Source organism: Tauraco erythrolophus, chromosome 10 (assembly GCF_009769465.1).
Source record: "Tauraco erythrolophus isolate bTauEry1 chromosome 10, bTauEry1.pri, whole genome shotgun sequence".
Taxonomy (NCBI): Eukaryota; Metazoa; Chordata; class Aves; order Musophagiformes; family Musophagidae; genus Tauraco; species Tauraco erythrolophus.
Window position 1 is genome coordinate 26887555 of NC_141474.1, and position 16482 is coordinate 26904036.

Here is a 16482-nt window from a genome sequence, read left to right on the forward strand (position 1 = left end):
AAACCCCCTTCACCAATAATCTTTAGGACAATTTATGAAACTTTCAAAATACTGTTGTTTGTACAAAACCAGTTTATTTCAGGCTTTGCTAAAGCGTTGGGCTTGTTTGGGAAAATGAAAGGGAAAGGTTTAGTCATGAAACTCTGTTTTAATTTAAAGATGTCACAAATTTTATGGCAGTCTTTATTTACTTTCACTTAGCCCCCAAAAAACAAGTATGACTTCCAGATTTGCTACAAAGCAAGTAAAAAAGCAGGAAATGTAAAACAAACTTTGATTAAGAGCCTGATTCTGCTGATTAAAATCAGTGGCCAAACACTCTCTGACTCCAGATTTGAACCTTTACTGCGCTGGACCTGCTCCAAAACCCACTAAAGTCAATAGGAGTTTTTCTTTTGAGCTCAGTCACTGGGTGTCTGTCTGCCTTTTTCTCTCTTGAATTATAAATCACTAGGAGGAGTTTACTCTTGCAGTTTTCAGTGCCAGTGTGACGTTTATTTTAACTTTGGCTGTTGACAAAGCACCCTGCATCCCACATTTCCCTGCTGGCAATCGCATGTCTATTCTAACTCACACGTTACTTTCTGTCAGAGATTTTATTTTATTCGTCCTCTGCTTATTGCCATCCACTTCTCCAACCCTCCCTTTTCATCTGTCCATCACATTTGGCAGCAAGAAAAATGGATCTATTTTGCAGTCCCAATTTCAGTGCCACTTGCCAGTCCAAATAAGAGCTGTGTATCTAACACACCATACAGGGTCTCGGTTTCTGGATTCTGTCACAAGACCTGTATTTTCTCAGCAGCTTATTAACAGCGCGTGTTTGGGGTGAAAATTAAGCAAATGGAAAAAGGATGTCACAGCAAGGAGCTGTGTTGCAACACTTAGGTTATTATATTGCATTAAGTTAAACAAAGACTGTTTAGCCGTGTTATGACTATGATTCTCGTTCATTCCAACCCCTTAAGAAAATGTATTTGAAAAGGGGCAACTTTGCTCAATCAATTTCCCTTTGGTCGAAATGCTCCCAGGTGCCACCCCTGTGAATTTGACAGGAAAAAAAAAAATGTTAAGGGGGAGTAGAGCTTGTCGGGGGGCAGGGGGAATATTGCCATAACTCTGCTGATGCCAAGAATAAGAAGAATAATGGGAACCGCTACAGATCGGAAACTTTCTTTTGGTCATTTATCAAGCCCATATTATTTTCTCATCTTTCACTGTCTTTGGAGCACGTGTGTCAGGTGAACAAAAAAAGTTACAAGAAATCTTGAATTGCACTCCTCTTTCCCAGAAGAATGTGCTGACCATCTATCGTGTGCCTGAGGTCAACCGTGTAGCTTTTAAACTGACTCTGGATCCATAAATAGCCCTTGGACAAGGCTGCCAGACAGCTGAGAAGGCTTTGAATTTCTCACTCAAGGAAGGAGTCACATACAATTGCTCAGCACCAACGCTTCAACTGGCTCTTTTCCACATCTGGCCAACCACTTTCTTGCCTAAATGGGAGCTGAGCAATTCTGGAAATTGGACTCTGAGTAGAAAACATTCCCACTTCTGCTCTGTCAGTTGTGTTGGTGGGGAAATAAAGCACTGTGACGCTTTTACCATATGTGGATTTCAGAATAATTTCTAAACCCCCATGCCTGAGCCTTAGCTTGCTGAACAATTCCCATCGACTACTGTTCCTGATTAGGGAGGAAATGATGCAGGTGACTTTGATAAGATGAACTTCTTGGGTGACCTGATTTAAGCACAGCTATTCTGCCTCGCAAATGCGTAGCCACGTGGTGGGGTTTAGCCAGAAGGCTGTTCTCAAATGAAAGAGACAACAGTGTTTGCCAGGTCAGTCTCACTGACCTCCGCAGAGAAATCAGCCTTCTCTATGCTGCAACAGTGGGTGCTGTATGCTTTCTCCCTGAAGGATTTCCCACTTTAAGGTCTTGCTTCCAAGTCTTTGCATACAAACCACTGCCTGCAACTCTCTTTTACTTACCTAAACTGGGCATAAAGCTGTTTGAACATGATTTCCACTTTCCTGACGAGGGATGCTGCCCTCAGTCACACTGTTCTCTACTGATCCGACAAACACATTTTCTCCCATGCTGTCCTTCCTCCACTACCCAGACTGTGCCCATCTTCTCCTGTTCACTCTTGAAAACTCACTTTTTCCATAATGCAGACAGCAACATGCGACCTGTTAACAACCAGGCAAGTGAGGAGCTGTGTCTCAGCTCCTAAAACACAACCTGCTTGTGGCCTACTGAGAATTGCATATCTGATCATAACAGCCACGTTATTTCAGACTCCATCCACCCACTCATCCATCCCTCGTGTGGGAGCTGGATCCAGGGCTAATCTTGAGTGGTATCCAACAGAGAAAACTCACCCAGCCTTAGGCTATGAAAGAACGGGCAACACTAAACAATACGTGTTGTTAAGCTGTGAAAACTTCTTGCCACAGGAAACTGTGGATACAAAGAGATTTAGAAGTAGCTGGATAAATTCCTGGAAGCAAAATTCACCAGGGGCTATTAAATACAAAGACACTATGTCTGGCTCCGGAAATCCCACCACCACAAATCACTGGCTCTGAGCCACAATCTGTGTGCCCTGTTCTGATATCCTTCCTTAACTACCTACTACTGCTAGCTGGTATTGGGTTGGATGGACCTTTGGTCCTAACCAGTTTGGTCATTCCTGTGTTTTTGTATTAATAGATGAGCTGGGACTGAATATCACATTCAGCACTAATGTCTCTGAATTCACCCAGCAGCATTTCTATCACCAGCACTCTCCAAGCTGCTTCTGTCACGACATCTGGACATCATGTAGCACCTGAAGCACATTAAGCTTTTTCAGCAGGTAATAAACCTCTGGATAGTGTACGGCAGGCAAGCCCCAGTCTGTAAATACCCACCACGGACATTGCTTTCTCCAGCAATTGCCGAAGCCTGGTTTAGATTAATCTACTTCAGACCAGCCACTGCAGAAGGGCAAGGCTGGAAACGGAAGTCTCTCCTGGTTTGTTTGGGCTCTTTTTTCCTGCTGATTGGTTGTTTTGGGCTTGTTTGGTTTTTGGCAAGTTATTTAAAGGAAAAATATAAGGCTAGACAGCTGAATGCATCAAGAAGGTCAGCCAATTTCTCAGGCTACTGTCTTTTTCCAGCTGTTCCAGATGAGAAAAATGATCAGGTGGGGCTGTATCTCCCTGGTTGCTTTCCACAGCACAATGCAGACTTTTTTGATATAAACAAAGGGCTAGAGAGGTTAGAGGATGCTGAGGTTGCAGTGCCATACAGGACACCAGCAAGACCCCTCTCCCTGTTGGACAACTGCTCTTTTCAGAGCCATTTCCAGCGTCATATATCCAGGACCACTGTCTGTCAGAGTGCCGAAACAGAGCTGTGCCATTCAGTGCTGGGTCTGGGAATGGACCTGGAGCCTTCCTTCAGAATCTAGCTTCCCAAACTCCACGTATTATAGGGAAGTCTGGGCCACAGCAGTGGAAACTTCTTGTGAGCAACATGGGTTGCGTCAGACCGTCTCCTGCAGCCCTCTCTCTGGAGGGGACCATGCACAGGTTGCCCAGCCCCACCAGCGTACAATCCAGTAAATGAGCACAATGAACCAGATCACCGTGAAGATGGGAAGGAGAAGCACAGCGTCCTTTTTGCACATCAGATATGGGGGACAGAGTTGGCCTTAGAGGAAGGTGACACCTCCACTTCAGCTGAGTCCCCAGAGTTCCCCTGACAATTATTTCCCTTTTATCCTGTTTATTGTCTGTAAGTGGGGCAGCTTAGACTGGAAAGGTTTGCATCCAGCAAGTTGATACATGAAGGGAAGAAGGGAAGGGAGGAAGGAAGGAAGGAAGGAAGGAAGGAAGGAAGGAAGGAAGGAAGGAAGGAAGGAAGGAAGGAAGGAAGGAAGGAAGGAAGGAAGGAAGGAAGGAAGGAAGGAAGGAAGGAAGGAAGGAAGGAAGGAAGAAGAAAAATAAAAACATTTGAAAAAAGAAAAAGAAAAAGGAAAAAGAAAAAGAAAAAGAAAAAGAAAAAGAAAAAGAAAAAGAAAAAGAAAAAGAAAAAGAAAAAGAAAAAGAAAAAAAAAGAAAAAAAAAAAAGACAAAAAAAAGCAAGTATGCATTGCTGATGACAGCTGCACAAACGTGCCTTATTCTGGAAGATCTCTCAATTAAAATCAAGCCACTCTAATTTGAGGGGAAAATAAACACAGGCCTGATGTTATTTGCTTTGCTTTCAAAAGGAATCAGCCTGAGGAGAGGCAGCAGGGCCCTCGGCTCGGGATGGCTGGTTGTAAGGGAGAGGCAGATCTGGCTGCATCAGCTACCGCCCTGATGCCGAGCCGAAGCCGAGCAGCAGTTTGCATCCCTGCAGCAGTGCAGGGGCTGAGGCAGAAGAGCCCCCACCCACAGTGGCTCTGGGAACGAGGGGAAGCGGCTGGTCTGTACCCCAGAATACTGGGGCAGAAAGTTCAGTGCAGTGGCTCCGTGCTCCTTTTTGACTGAGTCCGTGTCAGCCAGGGGTCCCAAGGGAGAGCTTGGACAGGCTCTGCCCTGACACTGTCCCTTACAGTGCAGAATTAAGAAGTTCAAAGCTCAACTGTATTTTCTCATGTTTCCCTTCTTCCACATTTTTAATTAAAAATGAGGGCACTTTCTTTGCACATAGCTATTCTAAAACTACTGGAGAACAACATGGGGGCTGCCTTTTGAGCAAGCAAGCTAGGAGTGGAATCTGCATGGTTACTGCAGTGCCCTGGCTCTACCGTCGTGCTCCTGTGCTCTCCAGGATGGGAAAGGTGAGTGCTCCCAAAACTACTTGATGGCTACGTCCCTACCTGGGAATAGCAAAACTTTCTTAAAAGCTCCTGCTCATCCTTCTACTGTTGTCTTTTTTTCCTCTTCCCACTGTACTCATGGTGAAATAGAGAGTCATCATCCACCTTTAGATAAGAAAATAGCTGAAATCAAATGAGTTTGCTCTCAGACTGAGTTCCTAAAGTGTCTCTCATGCTTGTCCATTGAAACTATTCATGAAATAGTAGACACTCCCCGTGCCACTTAGGAACTGGATAACACGGCATAGGCAAACTTTGGTGATTAATCCTGGAGCTCTTGCAGACCTCCACAAGCTGGGTACAGCCCATAGCTTCCACAGGGGGAACTGCTACTACGTTATGAACGAAGAACCCAAAAACCAGCAGCACAGGAATGCAAAGGTCCGAGGCTCTGGGGAACCATAAAAGGGTCACTTGCCCAGGCTGAACATCTGAAATGCCTGTTTGCTGCACAGAAGGAATCTGCCTGAAGTTTCAGGGCAGAAAAGAAGAAAAAAATTTTTAAGAGTGTAGCAACAGGAAAACGTGCAAACTCTTCTGCATAAGCTATCGTGGATTCAGCTCTGGATTACAGAGGTTCAGGAGATCAAAGCAGTAGCAATCAGAGGGGCAAACCAGAGACAGCACACAGATAAAAGAAGAGATGAAAGCCAAAGAAAGCTAGGACAGGAGGCTGACGTTGGTAAATGAGGAACCGGGGCTGGATTAAACTGGCAGTGCTTGATGTGTTGTCTAGTCCCTTTTTTCAGCCCCATTGGTTTCTGCAGAACTGAAACTTTGGGGGTTGGGGAGAAGAGGGGGAGGAAAAATGAGATTTCCATTTTTTTTGTCCTAGCTAAGAAAAGCTTCTGTGTGTGAGTCATCTCTGTGCTGCCTCTGGAAGGCTGCAAGGAGCTGGGACACAAAAGATCCTCCTGAGGGTAAACCGCTGCTCAGGGGGACAGTGGACCCAGATTCAGCTGTGCTGCAGGCTTCCCAGATGTCACCCTGGTGGGACACACTACCTGCTCTTTATCTAACATGTTTGTGCGGGGGGGCTGAGCTGATGCACAGTGCTTCCTTACACCCTGGAATCAGGTGTGGATCTCACCCTTGGGCAACACAGGACTTCTGTAAGCTGAGTATCTCTGGGAATTTCCTATAGTCAATATAAAGCATTCCTATTGCCTGGCCACGGAGGATAACCCAAGCAGTTGTATTAGCAGAGCCCATCATGGCCTCTTGACAGAGGATCAATTATTCAATCAATACATCAGGGAATGGGTGGATCCTCTCACTTTTGCAGCTCCTCAAAACAAGCTCCTCTGGATTAGCAGGTGGGACTGATCACTTCCCACAGCTGCCCTGTGTGAGCTGGGATTTGTGTCTCTCCCTTTTGTGAGACAGCCTACCTGGGGCATCAGCTGGGAGGAGGAAGAGAAGGAAGGAGAAAAGAAGAAGAACAAGGACATCTCAGAAGAGGATATGGATCTGGAGCAGGAGTTGTGCTGTGGTGCAGTGGAATGTTCCTGTTGCAGGACTGACTGGGATGGAGGGAGGGACCTTTCTGAGCAGTGAGGCCTGAAAATGAAAGGAGTAAGTGATAATGACGGGCTAACACTTGTTTCTGGGCCTGATGATGTGGGGAACTGCTGCAGCCCAGCAGTGTGATGTTCTGTGGGTGAGGCTTGGTGCAGAGGGGGAGCAGGGATTGCTCCCATACTCTGAGTTACTCTGCCCAAAATGCATTTGTAGATTCACTGGGACCTGCATGAGCATCTCTGAGGTGGGATCAGGTTAGAAAATGAGATGTAAATGCGTCTGTAGTGTGAGAGGTCAAGCTTGGGGTGGAGGAGGAGAGATGTGGCCTGTGACTTGGTTGATTTCTTCTTTTTTTCCTTCCCCCCCCCCCCCCCCCCCCCCCCCCCCTTTTTTTCCTACTGTGTCCTTCCCAGCCTCTTCCCTGTGCCTTTCCTAGCCTTTTCCCTCTGTCCTTGCTGGTCTCCTGGTATGCTCACCCCCTGCTTGGGATGAGAAGCAGGGAGGTGACATCCCCCCTGGGCGGTGAGGCCGTGCCCGTGTCAAGGTCACCCAGTGTTTACCAGCTGCCCTCGTAAGCCCAGAGAAACCCCAGATTTCCCTCCGCGCCGCCGTGGAGCGGCACCTCCGCGATCTCCAGCTGCCACCTGCTGGTAAGGGCGCCCGGCCGGAGCGGGCAGCCGCCGCCCGGCGCCGGACCCTGCCCCGGCGGCCGCGGGGCCGGGCAGCCCGCGGGACCCGGAGCTGCCGCCCTCGGGGCCGAGCAGGGCACGAGTGATGGCACGAATGATGGCAAAGAGCCGCCTGCACTAAAGGGACCTTGTTTTGAGCGGTGGGGGTGACTCGATCCTCTCGTAGCAGAGCACGGAGGGACAAGCAGGGTTTGAGCGCTGCAGTGAACTCGATGATTTATTGGAGGCTTTTTTTTTTTTTTTTTCTGAAGAGATATTAAACTTGCCTTGGGGAGGTGGGGAAGAGGTGGGAAACAATCTGTTAAAATATGTTTCTGCTGTTTTCTGGTCACTTAGGCACAGAAAAGCAAGTTAGCAAAAAGTGAAGCGGTAACTCGGTAACTTAGAGCTTAGGTCTTTGACTAGTGGGGTTTGGTTTTATTTTTAATCGAATTGTGCAACTTCAGAGCTGTTCTGCTGCATGTTTGCCGAAGAAGATAGGAGTCAGGTGGGTCCAGGGTCTATCGCATGAACACTGACTGTCCCTCACCGCGCCAACAGTGGTTTCAGAGCTGTCTGCACCTCCGGCTGGGCTGGGAACACCCTCGCCCTGCCTGCAGCCCCACGCTGTAGTTGCCCCTCTTATCTTGGACCTTGTCAGGTACGTCACGTAACACGGTGGCCAGGCACAGCCTGGTGTTTGACCTGCCAGCAGGCATCTGTCCCCTCCCCATACAGCCCGACACGTCACCCCTTCTGCTTTGGGTTATGGTGTAAAGCTAATAGGTGTGGGAATGTCCCAGACAGCACCAGGCCCTGTGACACCGTTCCTGCCTTCCCTGCGTGCAGGACTCTTGTAGGTGGGAGGCGAAAAGTCGCAGATACTGCCACATTACCACACAGAGTAATTTATTTCCCTGGATTTGGAAGGGGGATTTTCTGGGGTGATCACAGGGAGGAGGTGGCAGGGGTGCATTGGTCTTTGTGAGCATCACATCCTGGTAGATGCATTGATTAACACCAACTAAATGTGGTAGAGAATAGTTTTGTGTATACGATGTCCTTACAAAGTTCATGAAAATACATGATAGAGCAGAGGAGAGACCCCATCGGCAAAGGAAAAATTTCAGTGTGAGCTTTAACTCTTATTAGCCATGAGAGAATTGGCAGCAATGATATACTCTGACTACTAGAACAGCTGTGCAAGACCTCAGACCTTCCTCCAACACCAGCTCTTTCTATCCTAGGATGTACATCTAAAATAAAGCAGGTTTCATCAGTATAATTGCTCACGGAAGAGCTTGTTTCTTAGAGTCTTCTTGGAGACCTGCCCTTGGAGCTGCATCTTGGAAGCCTACAGATTGAAGAGCACAGACTGTGCTTAGGAGAGTGTGGCAGTGTAAGAGCAGGCTCTCAGCTGAGCACCAGCATTGGCAATTGTCCTGCGGAGCCAGTGAGGTTTATTGTTTTCCATAAATTCCTAGTTTCTGGAGTCATGGGACTGCAGTAAGCATCCCAAATTTCATGCAAATATGAGACTCGCTGCTAGAACTTCTTGTGGTAGAGAAAAGTATAAAAGTGCACCCTTAGGGATCAGAAACCAGAAAGAACAAAAAAGCTTTATTGCTAAAAAGGAGGAAAAAAAAAAATCCTCATGATATCTAAGCCAATATCATTCAATTTTGGCCCCTAACTTGAGAATTTTTAAGGCTTGGAGTTGGCAGTAACAAAACTCCAGTGATGCTTTGGCCAAGAATAAGGGCATTTATTTCTTGTGTCCTGGCCAGTGTTCCAAACCAGATGATTCCCTTTCCATGTACTCAAAACTCTCCCCTGGAAATCCACCTCCACATGGGGCTCTTTATCACGTTTTGTCCCCAGCTTCTCCAGGGCATCACGAAACAGCAGCATCCTCCCACGCTGAGTCTCATCACACTGCGCAACTTGATGGCAGTAGTTTATCAAGTCTGATGTATTCCTCAGGATACAAGCTGCTCAACTAAGGTACAGGAGTCATATAGGTTGTTATTATTTTTATCACGGTGAAGATTAGCATTGGGGGTGTTGATGGAGAATGTCATAGTCTTTCTATCTCATTCTGATTTTTTTCTTGTAGTGCAGCTAGGTTTGAAACTGGACCAAGGAGACTTTTTATTTTTATTTTAGTTTTGGTTTAAGAAATCTCAGCCCTGGAGGGAGCTGTCATTTTGGGATGCTGATTAGCTTTTGCAAGTTGACAGGGAGCAAGGCGGCTTTCTCTGTACTGATCCCAAGTTCTTTCACCTAATCAAGCCAACACTGCAGGCTCTGTGTGGAGGAAGTGTAACCCTATCTCCCTGACTGACAACTCCTTCAGTTCCAGACTTTGTTTCCTCAGTCCCCACAAACTGTAACAAACCATTAAGTTTGATTTTATTTTTTTTCCCTTCCCCCCTCTTCATTCTTTCAGCAACCATTTTGGCTCAGCCTTCCTTTCTGGTTCTTTTCCTCAGGGATAGTAACTCCGAAAACTGTACTCACTACATATATATCCATCATCCTTAGAGCTTTTCAACATCTATTTTATCAACTAGTCAAAGGACAGGCAGCATCCTTCAAGAATTCTCCTGTCTCAAAAAAAAAAAAGTTGTATCTTATCTGTCCAGTTTGCTTTGAAAAGTGTTCCAACTAGAAATGAATCGACAGGCTTTGTAGAAAGCTCTTGCTGAAGCTAAAAAGAGGGTCTTGCAGCTATAGAGTTTGACTCAAAAGATGTGGATTTCATTTCCAGTTCCACGAGAGTCTGTGACACAGTGACCACAGGGAAAGTGACACTGAAATATAATTGTCTTTCATTGAGCCTGGATGTGAAAAGAAATTAGGCGTGTTCAGAGACAGCTCATTGGAGCAAGAGGAGCTGCTCCATGGACTCTCAAGACTGCATTCAAGGGAGGGTCAGCAGCCAAATCATGCTGGCAGAGATATTTTCCTTGGGAAAGTCATGCTGTCAGACATGGGGAACAGACACTGAATGAGGAAGCTGAATATGAGGGAAGGGAAGAAGGAGCACAGAAGATCATAGGGAAGACCTCGTAACTTTAATAAAAGCCTTGCAGAGCTCTGGGACAAAATGCTAGCTGGGTAGAAACTTTTCCTTGATTCCTTCTGTTGGACTTGAGTATTTCTAAACAAGTAAGTTTGTACCAGACTTCACCTCCTGGGGAGAACAACCTCCAAACCTCCAAATATTGGCTAATCTATCAAAAGGGAGAACGTCCTTACCCCAGCTCCTAACTCTAAAATGAAGGACCTAATTCTTCCATGTGATTTTTTTTTTTTTCCCTAACATGAAGAAGAAGGATTTTCTCGATAGTCACTGGGAGGAGGTGGATTAAAGCTGCCAATACCTGTCTGAATCTGCAGTTCCAAAACGTTCAGGCTGTTGACATCTGTGGTTTTGTCATGGAACCTTTTCTCTTGAAATGGGCCACACAGTGCATGTTTGAACGCATTGGATCATGTTTTAGCTGACCAAAATAATTCAGAAAAGACCGTTTTCTTCCCCACTGTGTGATCTCTAAAAGGGTTGTGCAAGATCATATGAGGAAAGAGATGGGTATGATCCCACCCCTTCCCCATGTGAGCTTTCCAGGTGATCGAGCACCATCTCCAGTTTTACTGTCTTGGTCTATGTTCCTTGTGATTCTCAGACAACGGAATGCAGGAGAACATCAAAGGAAACTGGCTGTTCTTGTAGCACCTACCAAACATGCCCTTTGCAGAGGCTGTGAAGCATTACCTTATGTGCTTTGCTGTGGAGCATTACTGACTCACCTCCTCCCTTGGCTGGCTGTCATCCAGAGAGGAGGAAATTAGGTGGACACATTCTTACTACAACTCCTCCAACTCTTTTGCTTGTTGATTCATTATTATTGAATATTCATCTTGCTGGTGGGAGCTAATGGTCACAACTCACAACAGCCTCATTGTGCAATGTCCCCATGAACACAGTAATTCATGGCTCAGATCGTAGGGCTGATGTGGCTTTCACTTCTTCCTTGGTGTTTCTCAGACCATCATGTCATTGTGCTGCAAACCTGAAATGTCTTCCCAGGAAAGCAATACCCAGAGTCCTAATACAAACTACAAGTATATCTCTTCATGTCTTAAATTGATTAAAAGTGCTCTTATAAAAAGATTTATTTCCAGGGCTTTTATCCAGACAGAAGTTGCATGGAGCTGGCAAAGACATTATGTAATAGCTAAATCTTCATTAGTTATATCTGTTTGCTTTGTGCAGTCATGACAATGATGAAAGCTGTAAATAAGTATATTGTCCCATCTTAACAGGGATAGCGTATCCATCAATAAGGACACTTACTCTGCTGAGATCTTTGCAAGGCTGTACAGGGGAGTAAATTAAAGGGAGAACAACATCCTTCATCTAAAGTGTCCTTGTTCTGTCACTTTGTGTTTTACCCTTGCTAATATCTTTCAAAGTCTGGCTGTTAGTCAGAAAAGTCACTCAGTAAATGTGACATATTTTATCCAGTCTAAGTCTGTTCAGTCCTAGAATGATTTTTCTAGGCAGCTACGGCTGGAAGTGTGACTTGAAACTCCTCCTGTGCCTTCTCACCTTAGCTTCCCAGCACTATCTGAAGTTTCCCTGCAAGATGCATGAGGATGGAAGGGGCAACCAGAAGAGTCATGGCAGCTCAGCTGAACGGAGAGGTGCAAACCCTTGCTCAGGGTGGTAGATGGGTCATCTGGATAGAGGCGGATGGGATGAGACCCCACTCTCAGTAACATTCGCTTCAGCCTAGACTGACTGGTTGGTAACACCGTGCTTAGCCCAGGACATCTCCTCTCAGCGACTGTCCCAGTTAAGTGCAGCAAAAACTATATGCTAACTTGAAACTGCCTTGTATGCCAAGGCTATCCTTAATCTACACACAGATGACAGGGTCATGGGTCCACAGTGCTCAGGCAGGAGCTACAGATGATCTTTGGGATAGAGTGAGGAGGGGATAAGCAATGGCCAGTGCCGCTTGCTGTGAGAAGACTGTGCTTGCAGCTCCCTGCCAAGGGGAAAGCCCAAACAAAGCACATCCCGTGCGAGCCCACCTGCCTCTGCACTGACATTGCACGGCTGAGGCTGAGCAAACGCATCCTCCACAGGGCTCTCTCCCACCCCAGGAGCAGACAGGAGTAGCCTCCAGCACACGCAGCTGTTCAGCCTGGAGAAGAGGAGGCTCCGGGGTGACCTTATAGCGGTCTTCCAGTACCTCAAGGGGGCCTACAAGAAAGATGGGGAGAGGCTGTTCAGGAGGGCCTGTTGTGATAGGACAAGGGGTAATGGTTTTAAAATAGAGGGAGGTAGATTCAGGTTGGATATTAGGAAAAAATTTTTTACCATGAGAGTTGTAGAACACTGGAACAGGTTGCCCAGAGAGGTGGTGGATGCTCCGTCCCTGGAGACGTTCAAGGCCCGGTTGGATGAGGCCCTGAGCAGCCTGATCTAGTTGGAGATATCCCTGTTCCTTGCAGGGGGGTTGGACTAGATGACCTTTGAAGGTCCCTTCCAGCCCTAACGATTCTATGATTCCCCCCAGCGTGATGGGTGTGTTACCGAAAACTGTAACCAAGAAAACTCTCCAAACTAGTAGTAGTTTAAAAAGCCAACATTGGTTTATTGCAGCGCTGGGTGCACGGGGGATTTTTCAGGTGGCTGTGGGACAGAAACTTAGTTATATATTGTAATCATACATATTCATAACATTTGCCAGAAATTGTGCATATTCAGTGTTATTCTCTTAAACAATTAGTTCATTTTCTCTTGCTTCACATGCAAATTAGTTGGCATGCTCAGTCCTTTGCTTCCGCCCTTTCTTTTGAGTCTGGGGTACATTTAGGGAATGTGGTCCATGAGTTGGTGGTCACCATCTCCCCCTGCCAGAATTACCTTTCCCCCAGTTCCTGCTGCACGTCCTGAGGATCCAAAACACGGTAACAAAGTTTATATGTTTTCCGGGATGTTCCCCCTTCAAGGATGGCAAACTCTTGGTAGGGAGTTTTTCAATTAATTGCTCTTTATAACGTCAAGGACGGTCATCCTGATCTCAGACGTCATGTGCGTGTCTGTCTGTAGGGACATGCAAACAGCCTACTAAACCCTTCATTCAATTCTTTCACCAAATTTAACTCCTCCGTTGTTGGATGACAGGTGCACGAAGGAGCCTGCCAAGGCACTGACGTTCCTGCTGAAACTGGCTCCTTCCCTGGCTCCTCGGTGCAGCATTCGTACGCTGCCGCCAGCACAGGTATCCCTGACCCACCCGAGGGTCAAAAAAAAAGAAAACCACAACAAAAAAGTAGGAGAAAACTTGAAAGGATGGACTCGCTCCAGGTTTGTGGGCCAGTCCGGGAGTGAAAAGCAGAGCGTGGCCTGCAGAGGGAAGGCAAGAGCCGCGGTAGCGCTGCCGCCGCTCCCCGGGGCTCCGCTCCGCTTCCCACTTCCCGCCGCCCGGGCCGGCTCCCCACCGCGCCCCTCCTCCGGAGCGGGCTCTCGGCCGGATGGCTTCCCTTTAAACATCGCATTCCTTTAATGCCCGTTCGTATCGAACCAAAATTAAACTGCTGGATTTTGTTCAAGAGCCGTTCCCCCTGAGGAAGGGCTGAGAGGAAAATAATGGTGAGCTGAATGCCTCACCCAGCCAGCGCACAGGAATAAGTCCCCCCAGGAGATAAGGTGGGATAACAACGCCACGTTGTTATCTGCATATAAGCCAATTTCCCAATCCGTTTAGAAATTCACTAATTGTCATTGGAGCTATTTGCTGATGACTCTGAAGTAGCTTCGTAATGAAGAGGAAGTCCTTTTATTCGTTAACATTTGCGAAAATAATTGCCTGTCACTTAACCGAACGCTTGCTCTTCAGCACTCTTTTTTTTTTTTTTTTTCTTTTTTGATCTGCACACTTTGAAACACCACTTATAATTCCAGTCCCTGAAGGGCTCATTCTCAGGCGCTGTGACGTGTGGGAGGGAGCACACTCCACAAGAGGACACTAAACGTCCTGTCGCTTTTGCTGCAAGGAGAGGAGAGCGTATTAATGGTGCTGCAAGAGGTTCCTGGCAGGCAGGTTGCAGCTCCGAGGTGCTGCTTAAATTGTGGGATTTATGAAGCTGCTGCCCCTCCACAGCCTGCCCCACACCTCTGCTAGGCATCCCGACGGAGCTGGGAGAGGCTGTGGCTGCAGGGCTTGATGCTAACGCGCCCATCTCTGGCCAAGGAGATGAGGCACATGAGGTAGCCCCAGCACCACTATCTGAGCTCCAGAGGCTGTCTTCTGCCCTCCATTCACTAGCCCTGCACTCAGCCCTCACAGAGGCAAAAGAAAGACCGCATGAAGTCAGGCATCCACCAGGGAGTGAGTCCTGGAGGGAGAAGGAAAGGCTCTTTGGGAGGCAGAGGAGCAATGTCTCAGGAGGGGAATGAGGAGAGGATGGAGATCTGGATTCCTCAGCTCAGCTCTCTGTGCCCATTACCCCCTTGAGTACAGCCAACACCTCCATCGGTGCCTGTTCATGCCATGGGTGACACTCTGCAACAGCTTTGTCCCCCATGCTCACCTGCTCACCTCTGCCCACCATGCCCAGCTCTTCCTTTGCCACTACCACCACTGCCACCAATGCAGATGAAATAAGCCCACCTGCCCCTTAGCTTTAAGGAAGCAAAGTCCAGCTTTGCTTACATGACCAAGAGGCTTTGAGGTGCTCTGCCTGCTGGGGAAGATGGGTTTGCTGTAGCAGTTAACCAGAGCATCCGAGGTGCCTTGCCAGGTGCCCTGGGGATAAGTGAGAGCAAAGGAGTGTACCTCCCCAAAACCAATAGAGAGCTACTTGCTTGCACCTGCTGGGCTTATGTGGCTATAATACCTCTCACTCCAATGGCTCACTCTTTCACTCGCTTGTTTGTTTGTCAGCTGTGTTGAATTTTTGTTGTTTCCCGGGCACATGAATTCCCCCATCTGTTCCCAGGACAAGGATCACCATGTCTCCCAGGGGTTCATAGCCACCGATGTTGACTTCAGAGCACATGGAGCAGGAAACAAGCGCTGGCCTGCTGCCGAGGCCTGGCGGAGCCGTGCACCTCACACTGTGCACCGTGCTTCTCGGCCGGGGCTCCTGCCGTGGGGCCGGGAGCCAGAGCGAGTGTCACGCAACACGAGCATGCGTCATCCCCTCGGCTGTGGGCAGGGACGGTGGCCACGTCCTCGGAGGAGCACACCTCCACGACCAGCCCTGAGAAGTGGTGAGCAGAGCAGCTCCTGCCTGAACGGGACTGAGGGCAGGAGAACCACAAGACCACCGAGCAGCGAAGAAGGTCACCACCGCAGACGCACTGGAGGTATCGTCCACGTTCGAGGTGCAGCCGCTGTAATCATACCCAACTGCACCAGCAATGGGGTTGGCCACTATGGCTTGGGGTGATCCAGCCGGTGTAGTAACACTTGACAGGGTCCTGCCACCTTAAGTCATTCTAATGGGTCCACCAGACTCATGATAGCTCACAGCTGCTGGGAATGGCTCATTAGATGTATTTACTTTTCAGGGGTGTAGGCTTTCAAGTGTTTGCAGGTGTGAATTGTTGCTGGTACAGCACCTTGGGAAGGTGGGGTGAAGGGCTGGGTTGGGCAAGTTCTTCGGGTTGGAGTCCCCATGGGGAGCAGGATTCCTGGTTTGGGAAGACTGGAGATACTGGCTCTGCTTCTTGGGCAGGAATCTGATGCATTTCAAGATTAGACAACTGTCTTTTTGCTCGCGAATGCTGCGGTGTTAAGAGGAAACAGTGTGTGGGTGAGTGTAAATCAGCTCTGCGCAGGGAGAGCTGCCGGTTTACACCGGGGGATTCGGGATTCCAGATATTTAATTTATGGTAACTATACTTCAGCTTGTTGAAACGTTTCAGTCTTGAAATTATCTTGTGGATAATGAGACTATGAGGAGGTGCCGCTCCCAGAGAGCCTCAGACTGGGGAACAGAGGTGGCAACACAATTAATGAGCGAGTCGGTAGCCAGCATTTGCAAGAAAACACTGGGAGAGAGGAGGATAAAACAAAATGAGAGAGAGGTTTTGCTACCTTCCTTGAAACCAAGAGCAGATGAAGCTTGCCTGAATTTAAAACATCCCACCTGGTATTTCTTGTGGTGGGAGAACCATGGATGGCAGAGAGTGGGGAAGGTAGGAGATGGTTCTGCTTTGAAGACCAGGGGAGGGCTTGGAGAAGGCTTGTGCCCTGCAGCCAGCTCTGTAAGGGCTCTGCAAACCCGGTAAGGAGTCTTGGGCAACCCTCCCAAAGCTGTCCCAACAAAGGAGCGGAGGGGTGGTGTGACCCATACCTGTGCCCTGATTCAGAAGCCTGGTGGTGTCACGGAGAGCTGGGCTGGTGCTGGA